Here is a 9,263-nt window from a genome sequence, read left to right as displayed (position 1 = left end):
CATATCTGATGTATTTTTTATCTCTCCTTTTTCTAGCGAGGTTATCTTGGGTTCTGGTTCGGGAATCAAGCCTTGGACATAGCCCCAAAGTCTTTTTCCTTTGATGTGAGCTTCCATATTTCTGGCCCAAACATGATAGTTGGACCCATTGAGTTTGAACCCAAGAGAGAAATGAGAGTCTTTTTCACCTATTAGAGAGGAAAGATGATGAAAAACAATACGTACCTTAAGGGTTTCTCAAGTCTTTCTTGATAAAAGAGGCTTCTAAAATATTGCCCGAAGAAGATGATCCACTCCAAAAAACAATAGCTTGAAGGCACGTTTTTTGAGGCACTAAAAAATGAACAAACGCACAATCCTTCTTCAAACGAGGCTCTGATACCATGTGAAAGTATCTTCAACAAGATACTATGATCAAGACCTTAATATTCTTGATAACAAATATGTGCACACATGTACAATAATTCCATTATTAATATTATTAGTGTTTATGCTCCTCAAGTAGGTTTAGATGATTCCATTAAGCGTCAATTTTGGGAAGATTCAGATGGAGTAGTACAAGGGATATCTTATGGAGAAAGGCTTTTTATCGGCGGTGACCTTAATGGGCATGTAGGCATTAGTAGGGATGGTTTTGAGAGTATCCATGGAGGCTATGGTATAGGAGAAATAAACGAGAGTGGAGAAAGGATTTTAGATTTTGGTTTGTCCTATGATATGATCTTAGCAAACACTTGGTTTAGGAAGAGGGAGTCTCACTTAGTAACATTTAAAAGTGGGGTTAATATGAGTTAGATAGAGTTTTTCCTACATAGAAAGAGAGATAGGGGTTGTTGCATCGATTGTAAGGTTATACCGGGAGAAAGTGTAGCTACACAACATAGTCTTAATTTTAGATCTTAGAATTAGATAATGCCGCAAAAGGGATAGACATAGGATAGATCCTAGAATTAAGTGGTGGGCACTGAAAGGAGCTAAACAAGGAATGTTTGTAGAGCAGGTAGTTAAGGAAGCTGATTGGTATCTCGGGGAGGATTCAGAATCAATGTGGAATAAGATAGCGGGTGGCATGAGAAATGTGGCTAAGGAGGTATTGAGTGAGTCTAAAGGCGGTGCACCGCTAGGTAAGGATACATCGTGGTGGAACGAGGATGTCAAATTAGCTATTAAAGTTAAAAGAGAGTGTTATAGAAATCTAAGAGTCGTGATAAAGAGAATTTGGAGAAGTATATGATAGCAAAGAAGGAAGCTAAAAAAGTAGTTCGGAACGCGAGGGATAAGATATATAAGGAGGTTTATGATAAGTTGGATACCAAAGAAGGCGAGAAGGATATTTATAGGCTTGCAAAGATGAGAGATGCTTGGGAGAGAAAGGTTTAGAATGATTGACAAATCTTTTTAACAAGATTTGGCGGACAAATAAGATGCTTAATGAGTGGAGGAAGAGTACTTTGGTGCCTCTATATAAAAATAAGGGTGATATACAAGATTGCACAAACTATCGTGGTATAAAACTCATGAGTCATACTATGAAACTTTGGGAGAGGGTGATTGAGTCTAGGTTGAAGAAGGTTGTCATGATATCGGAGAATCAATTTGGTTTTATGCCTGGAAGATTAACTATGGAAGCTATACATCTTCTTAGACAACTTATCGAGAGAAATAGATAGAGGAACAAAGATTTGCATATGGTTTTTATTGATTTAGAGAAGGCATACGATAGAGTACCTAGGGACGTTCTTTGGTGGACAATGATGAAGAAAGGTGTTTCTCTCAAGTACATTAAAATAATTAAAGATATGTATGAAGGAGTAGTAACCAATGTCCGCACTTGTGGAGGGGTGACAACCAATTTTCCTATAACGGTTGGGTTCCATCCAGGATCTGCTTTAAGCCCTTTCCTATTTGCTATAGTGATGGATGAGCTTACGAGATCAATTCAAGAAAATGTGTCGTGGTGTATGTTGTTTGCTGATGATATTGTTTTGATTGATGAGTCTAGAGCTGGGGTTAATGCTAAGTTAGAATTATGGAGACAGACATTGGAAGCAAGAGGTTTTAAGTTGAGTAAGAGTAAGACAGAATACATGGAATGTCGGTTTAGTAAGCAACAAAGTAATGATGGGAGTGTAGTGAAGCTTGGTGAGCAAGAAATATCGGTGGATGATTGTTTCAAATATTTGGGATCTATCATTCAAAAGTATGGAGAAATTGATGGAGATGTAGATCATAGGATAAAGATTGGGTGAATGAAATGGAAAAGTGCAACTGGAGTGTTGTGCGATCGTAGAATGTCATTGCGGTTGAAGGGAAAGTTTTATAGGACGACTATTAGGCCCGCTTTACTATATGGTACGGAATGTTGGGCTGCCAAGAGACATCATATTCAAAAAATGAGTGTAGCTGAGATGCGTATGCAGAGATGGATGTGTGGAAATACAATAAAAGATAAGATTCGGAACGAGGAGACACGTAAGAAGGTAGGTGTTGCACCCATTGAAAATAAGATGAGAGAGAATCGTTTATGGTGGTTTGGACATATTCGCCGAAGGCCTAATGATGCTCCAGTTAGTGTAAATTTTACCTATGAACAGACGTGTTCTGTTCAGATCGAGAGAGAGAGAGAGAAAAAGAAGCTTCTGCAATCGGCAGCCTCAATTAACTTGTTAGCTGCAACAATACATCATTAGGTTTAATAGGGTTACAATCATTTTACAATGACGAAGGTGCCCTTCATTAGTTGCACATGTTACATTTAAAATACAAAACAGAACTCGTGAATGGATATGGATCCTTTATCGGATCCATATCCATTCTATATTCTAATACCCTCCCTCAAGTTGTGCATGGGAGTGAACCATGTGCAACTTGTTCTTCAGATTCCAGAAACAGTGTCTGGTAAGACCTTTTGTAAACATATCGGCAACTTGGTCTTCTGAAGGCACATAAACTGGTTCAATCTCTTTGTCTGCTATCTTTTGTCTGATGAAATGTTGATCAATCTCAATATGCTTAGTCCGACTGTGATGGATAGGGTTGAATGCAATTTGTATAGCACTTCTATTATCACACATAAGTGTCAAATTTGAGATATCCTCTCCCATCTCTGCAAGTAGATGCCTAATCCAGGTCACCTCTGCTGTGGCAGCTGCCATAGATCTATACTCTGCCTCTGTGCTAGATCTTGCTACAACCTTCTGTTTTCTGCTACTCCATGAGACAAGATTTCTCCCAATGAAAACGCAATATCCTGAAACAGACCTTCTCTCATCTGGATCCCCTGCCCAGTCTGCATCTGTATAGGCCAGTATGTCATGTTTTGGTGTCTTCCATGAAGATTGAATATATATGAGTTCATCACCCACCGTTCCTTTTAGATAGCGAAGGATGCGTTTGACAGCATCCATGTGACCAATTTTTGGTTCATGCATGAATTGAGACACTTGATTAACAGAGTATACAATGTCTGGTCGAGTAAAAGGTATTGCAACATACCCACTAAACTGCGATATTTAACTGCATCAGGATATAACTCACCATCACAAATACTGAGCTTTTGGTTGACAACACTGGGTGTGGGTAGAGGTTTACAATCTGTCATTCCTGCTTTAGCCAGAAGATCAAGAGTGTATTTGTGTTGAGTTAATGACATTTTTTCATCTTGTCTGTCCACCTCTACACCAAGAAAATATCTCAGTTCCCCAAGGTCTTTCATTTTGAACCGCATACTCAACAAAGCTTTAATTTGTTGAATGTGGTCAGGAGCATTACCAATGATCACAATATCATCAACATATATGAGTAAGAAAACCACAGTGGTACTATTCCTGTATATAAACAGAGAATGGTCAAGTTGGGAACGAAAGAAACCATGTTTCTGAATTTCTAAGGAAAAGCTTTCAAACCATGACCTAGAAGCTTGCTTCAACCCATACAAAACTCTGGTTAATTTGCATACATATTCTTTTGTGTCTCCCTCTGCATAACCTTGAGGTTGCTCCATGTAAACCTCTTCCTTTAAGTCCCCATGAAGAAATGCATTCTTAACATCAAGCTGACTAAGGGTCCAACCTTGTTCAATTGCCAAACCAAGAATAATGCGAATAGTTCCCATTTTTACCACTGGGCTAAATGTCTCGTCATAATCCTGACCATATTCTTGAGTGAAACCCTTGGCAACAAGACGTGCCTTGTACCATTCAATACTACCATTCGGTTTATATTTAATTTTATATACCCATTTGCATCCAACGACATTTTTATCTGAAGGACGGCCAACTATCTCCCATGTTTGACACTCGTGAAGTGCCTCAATCTCCTCATTCATCGCTTCAATCCATTTGTTGGATTGGATAGCTTGATGAAAACCAAGTGGTTTATCGTGTTTTTCAATCTTGGATAGGAAAATTTGAAAGTCCATAGAAAAGTTGTCATAACTAACCCATTTTTCAATAGGATGCCTTATCCTGCCTGATCTTCTCGGTGCTTCTCTGTTATTGGACGATGCAATGTGTTCTTCAACAGGTTCATTTGTTCGCTCTTTGGGTCTCCTGGTATACACATTACCTTTGTATCTCAGACATTCTGTTTGTGATGCATCATCCCAAACCGTCTCCCCATGTATGCTTTCAGGGGTTAAAGTAGTATGTTCGGCAGTTTGTGAAATAAGTTCTGCACTAAGCCATGGGTCATACCAATCAACAACTGCACCAATATGTTCACGATTGACGTCTGCTTCTTTTCCCAGAAAACTATTTTCATCAAAAACAACATTTATGGAAATTCTTATCTTCTTGTTGACGGGATCATAGCACCTGTAACCCTTGTATTCATCTGCATAACCTACAAATTGGCAAATAGAGGCTTTGTCCTGGAACTTAGTCCTCATGGATTTGTCAATATGTACATAACATGTGCATCCAAAAACTCGTAACTCATTATAATCGGGATGTGCCCCAAAGAGAACATAATAGGGAGATTGATTTTCAAGAATGGGCATAGGAAGGCGATTTATCACATGAGTGGCAGTGTGAAAAGCTTCAGTCCAAAGACTAATGGGTAAGTTACTCCCATGTATCATACTCATTGCGCTTTCCACAATATGTCTGTGTTTACGTTCAGCAATTCCATTTTGTTGTGGAGTGTACGGGCAAGAAACTCTACGATGCATCCCATTATTTTGGAGAAAATCAAAAAATTCTTTGGAGGAATACTCACCACCTCCATCACATTGGAGAATTTGAATATTTTGAGAGAATTGATTTTTAACATAGGCATGAAAGTGACGGAAAATGAGAAAAACCTCTGATTTATGTTTCATGAAAAATATCCAGGTAAAACGAGAGAAACTGTCAATGAAGGATACATAATATTTACTTCCAGAAGAAGAAGAATTGGGGGTTGTGCCCCAAACATCTGAACATATTATTTCAAAGGGCATGGAGGCTCTTTTATTTATTTGATGAAAAGGAAGTACATGACTTTTGCAAACCTGACAACTAGGACATATTTTATCCTTCACTGAAGGTGAAACAGACTCTGAAAGAAAACCATTTGACACTAACTTTTCAATAAAGACTTGACTACAATGACCAAGACGAGAATGCCAGAGATCTGACTTATTGCATTTGGATGTACTTAGGATGCTTTTAGAGACGAGATCAGACTTGAGCTTCATGATACTGGAGGCTGGATCTTCATTAAAGACATACATGTCTCCACGTCGCTCTCCTTTAGCGAACATCTCCTTCGTTTGAAGATCCTTGACAAAGACAGAAGTAGGAGTAAATTCTACAGATGAATTGGTAGAATCAACAAGTTTAGAGACAGAGACAATATTTTTCTTTATATTTGGTGCATGAACAACATCAGATAAAGGGATAGATGACTCAGACAAAGGAATGAGGACGTTGCCTATGTTTGAAATAGGGTGGTGAGTCCCATCTCCAGTTACAATGTTAGATTTTCCAAAATATGGAGTCAAAGTAGAGAACTTACCTGCATTGCCAGTCACATGGGTTGCTGCCCCAGAGTCAACATACCATATTCCATCATCATTTTGCTTCAGATTCAAGTTGGCCATTGCAGATAGTAGAAGATCCTTAGCATCATCACTGACCCGAAATGTACCTGCAGTTCCTGATGTACCAACATTTCTAGTGTTTTGCATTCTATTCCGATTTTGTGGGTTGAACCAGCAGTTAGCTTTGATGTGACCTCGTTTGTTACATTGGTAGCATGTGGGAACATTCCTTGAAAAACTAGCAGTGGAATTTGGTGGTGTAGGTAGTAACCCACGTCCACCCTGGATTGGATTTCCCTTGCCTCTGCCCCGTCCTCCTCGTGCACGATCAGCTATCACCCCTGTGGCAATAACCGCATGCGTAGATGATTGTCCCGTTGAAGCTTCAGACATGCTTTTCAGTGTCATCTCATACTGAAAGAGTTTGGCGCGTAATTCCTCAAAACTGAGCAACGTAGGCAAGCACAATAAGGATGTAACAAGAACATGATATTCTGAACCCAGTGCATTTAGTGTCTGTTGCACCTTTTCTTTATCTGATACTGGATACCCAGCCATAGCTAATTGATCTGTGATGCTTTTGACTTGATTCAAGAATTCAATAATGCTCATTGTACCCTTTTTTAACATTTGAAATTCGCGTTTAAGAAACAATACTTTAGCCTCTGATATCTGAGAGTAGGTCTGAGCTAAAGCCTCCCACAAAACTTTAGATGTGCAATCATCAGGAATGAAAATCAGGACTTCTTGTGACAATGTGGAAGTGATGTACGCGACGAGGGCCTGATCGCGCTTCATCCAAGCAACAAATGCAGGGTTGCGAATAATCTTCGGCAATCCTCCATCATCTTTGTCTTCAGTTGTGAAAAATTCTAGAGGCATTGGAGTGGATCCATCCAAGTGGCCTGAAAGATCTTGGCTCCGAATAAAAGGAGCGATCTGCCTTTTCCAAGTCAGATAGTTGTTGGTGGTTAGCTTTGAAACTAATTGCCCCAGGAAACTGGAAGAGAGACCCGAATTGACGGAAGAGTCCATTTGAAGATTTGTTGACAGGAATGGAAACGAAAAACACTAGTGGCTGAAGCTGGCCTATTTTATCATAAACTGACAGTTATGACAGAATATGTTGGGACAGGCGTGGCAGCAGTAACGACAATCAGATCTTGGCAAGTGAGAGTGAAATCAGATCACTAACGTGACATATAGAAGCAAAGAAAATTTTTGGGCAAGAAACAGAAATGAAAGAATGTTTTAGAATAGGCGTGACGACAAAATCCAGATTAACACTAATGTGAATCTGGTTTCTTTCGTAGGAGAGTGGAACCAGATTCACTCAGGAAGGGACTTGGGTTTATGAAACTAAAGGTGAACCCGACTTTTGCAGGAAAGGGAATCTAGCAATTCCAAAACAGCTGTGACAGAATTCCAAAACAGCTGAAGATAAAAAGTAAGAAGAATCCAGCAAAAAATGGGGATAGGAAGAAAATAAAAGACAACAAAGATATTTTCAAAAGAATATCAAGAATTGCAAAGCAGCTGAAGATAGAGAATAAGAAGAATACCTGAAAATGGGGACAGGATGGAAGTAAAAACAGCAAAGAGACCTGTTGGCAGCAAGGAGAAGTAGACTTTTACATCGACTGGGCAAGCCTGTCACGCAACAGAAGTTTCGTGGCTCGTTGACGGTAAGAACTTGATCTTCACGTCGACTGAGCAGAACCCTTCACGCCCAGAGGAAAAATCTGTCACGCAGCAGAAGTTTCGTGGCTCGTTGACGGTAAGGAGAACTCGATCTTCACGTCGACTGAGCAGAACCCTTCACGCCCAGAGGATCCTCTGCTCTGATACCATGTAAATTTTACCTATGAACAGACGTGTTCTGTTCAGATCGAGAGAGAGAGAGAGAGGGAGAGAGAGAGAGAGAGGGAGAGAGAGAGAGAGAAGCTTCTGCAATCGACAGCCTCAATTAACTTGTTAGCTGCAGCAATACATCATTAGGTTTAATAGGGTTACAATCATTTTACAATGACGAACGTGCCCTTCATTAGTTGCACATGTTACATTTAAAATACAAAACAGAACTCGTGAATAGATATGGATCCTTTATCGGATCCATATCCATTCTATATTCTAATAGTTAGAAGGATGGAGAAATGGGAAAATATATTAGTTAAAAGAGGTTGGGGTAGGCCTAGGAAGACATGGATGGAGGTGATAGGAAAGGATATGAATGCTTTGAACCTCACCAAGGACATGGCATTGGATAGAAATGATTGGAGGAGAAGGATTCATGTGGAAGACCCATAATGATTTTCTTTTTTGGTTGATATCGCCGACCCCAATTATTTTGGGATGAAGGCGTAGTTGTTGTTGTATGCACAATAAGAACACTTGTGCATAAAAGCACAAAATCATAAACTCTCACAAATGCACCAAAGGCATAAAAATAAATATTTGAACTTTATTAGGAGCTTGGGCTTTGACTCAAAGCCATGAGAATACAAGAGGGGAGAGGCCCCTATTTATAACCAAACAAGGAGCCACATAGGGGACTCCCAAGAGAGTCGTCCCAACAGTCATATATGTGACCGTTGGAGGCTCCACAATGACTCTTTGGGGAGCCTCCATATGTGGCACAAAATATAAAAAATAAAAAAGAAAGAAAGAAAAAGAAAAAGAAGAAAAATAAAAGAATTAAAAAAGTTACAATCATATTCCAAAATGGAATATGCGTAAAATAAGTATTTATAGAATTACCCTTTTCGGGTGAACAATGAGACAAAAAAGAAATATATATGTATATGTATCTCTCTCTATATATATATATGAGTATATATATATATACGAGATTACAAGGTTGATATACATAATTTAATAGGTTCAACCCTCAAAATAAGGGAAAAACCCTACAAGCAGAGGCTAAGAGGGATGGAGAAGTAAAGGAGTTTCTATTGGCAGCCTTGGCATGCTTGAACATGAAACAAAATGATAAAGGTATTTGGTATGTTGACTCCGGAGCTGCGACCCACGTTTCGGGTGATGCGGGTAAGCTCTTGAATCTTACTCCTTATGTTGGAAAAAATAGCATAGTCACAGGAGATGGTTCTCATCACTCCATCTCACATATTAGAAATGCCATTATACCTATGTCCAAATCGTCTCTTAATCTTTCAAATGTTATTCATGCTCCTAATATTCAGAAGAATATTGTTTCTGTCTCAAAACTTGTTGATGATGTTAA

The sequence above is a fragment of the Nuphar pumila genome, chromosome 8, assembly GCF_984573655.1.
Source record: "Nuphar pumila chromosome 8, dmNupPumi1.hap1.1, whole genome shotgun sequence".
Taxonomy (NCBI): domain Eukaryota; kingdom Viridiplantae; phylum Streptophyta; class Magnoliopsida; order Nymphaeales; family Nymphaeaceae; genus Nuphar; species Nuphar pumila.
The sequence above is the reverse complement of the archived record's forward strand: the minus strand, read 5'-3'. Positions refer to the sequence as shown.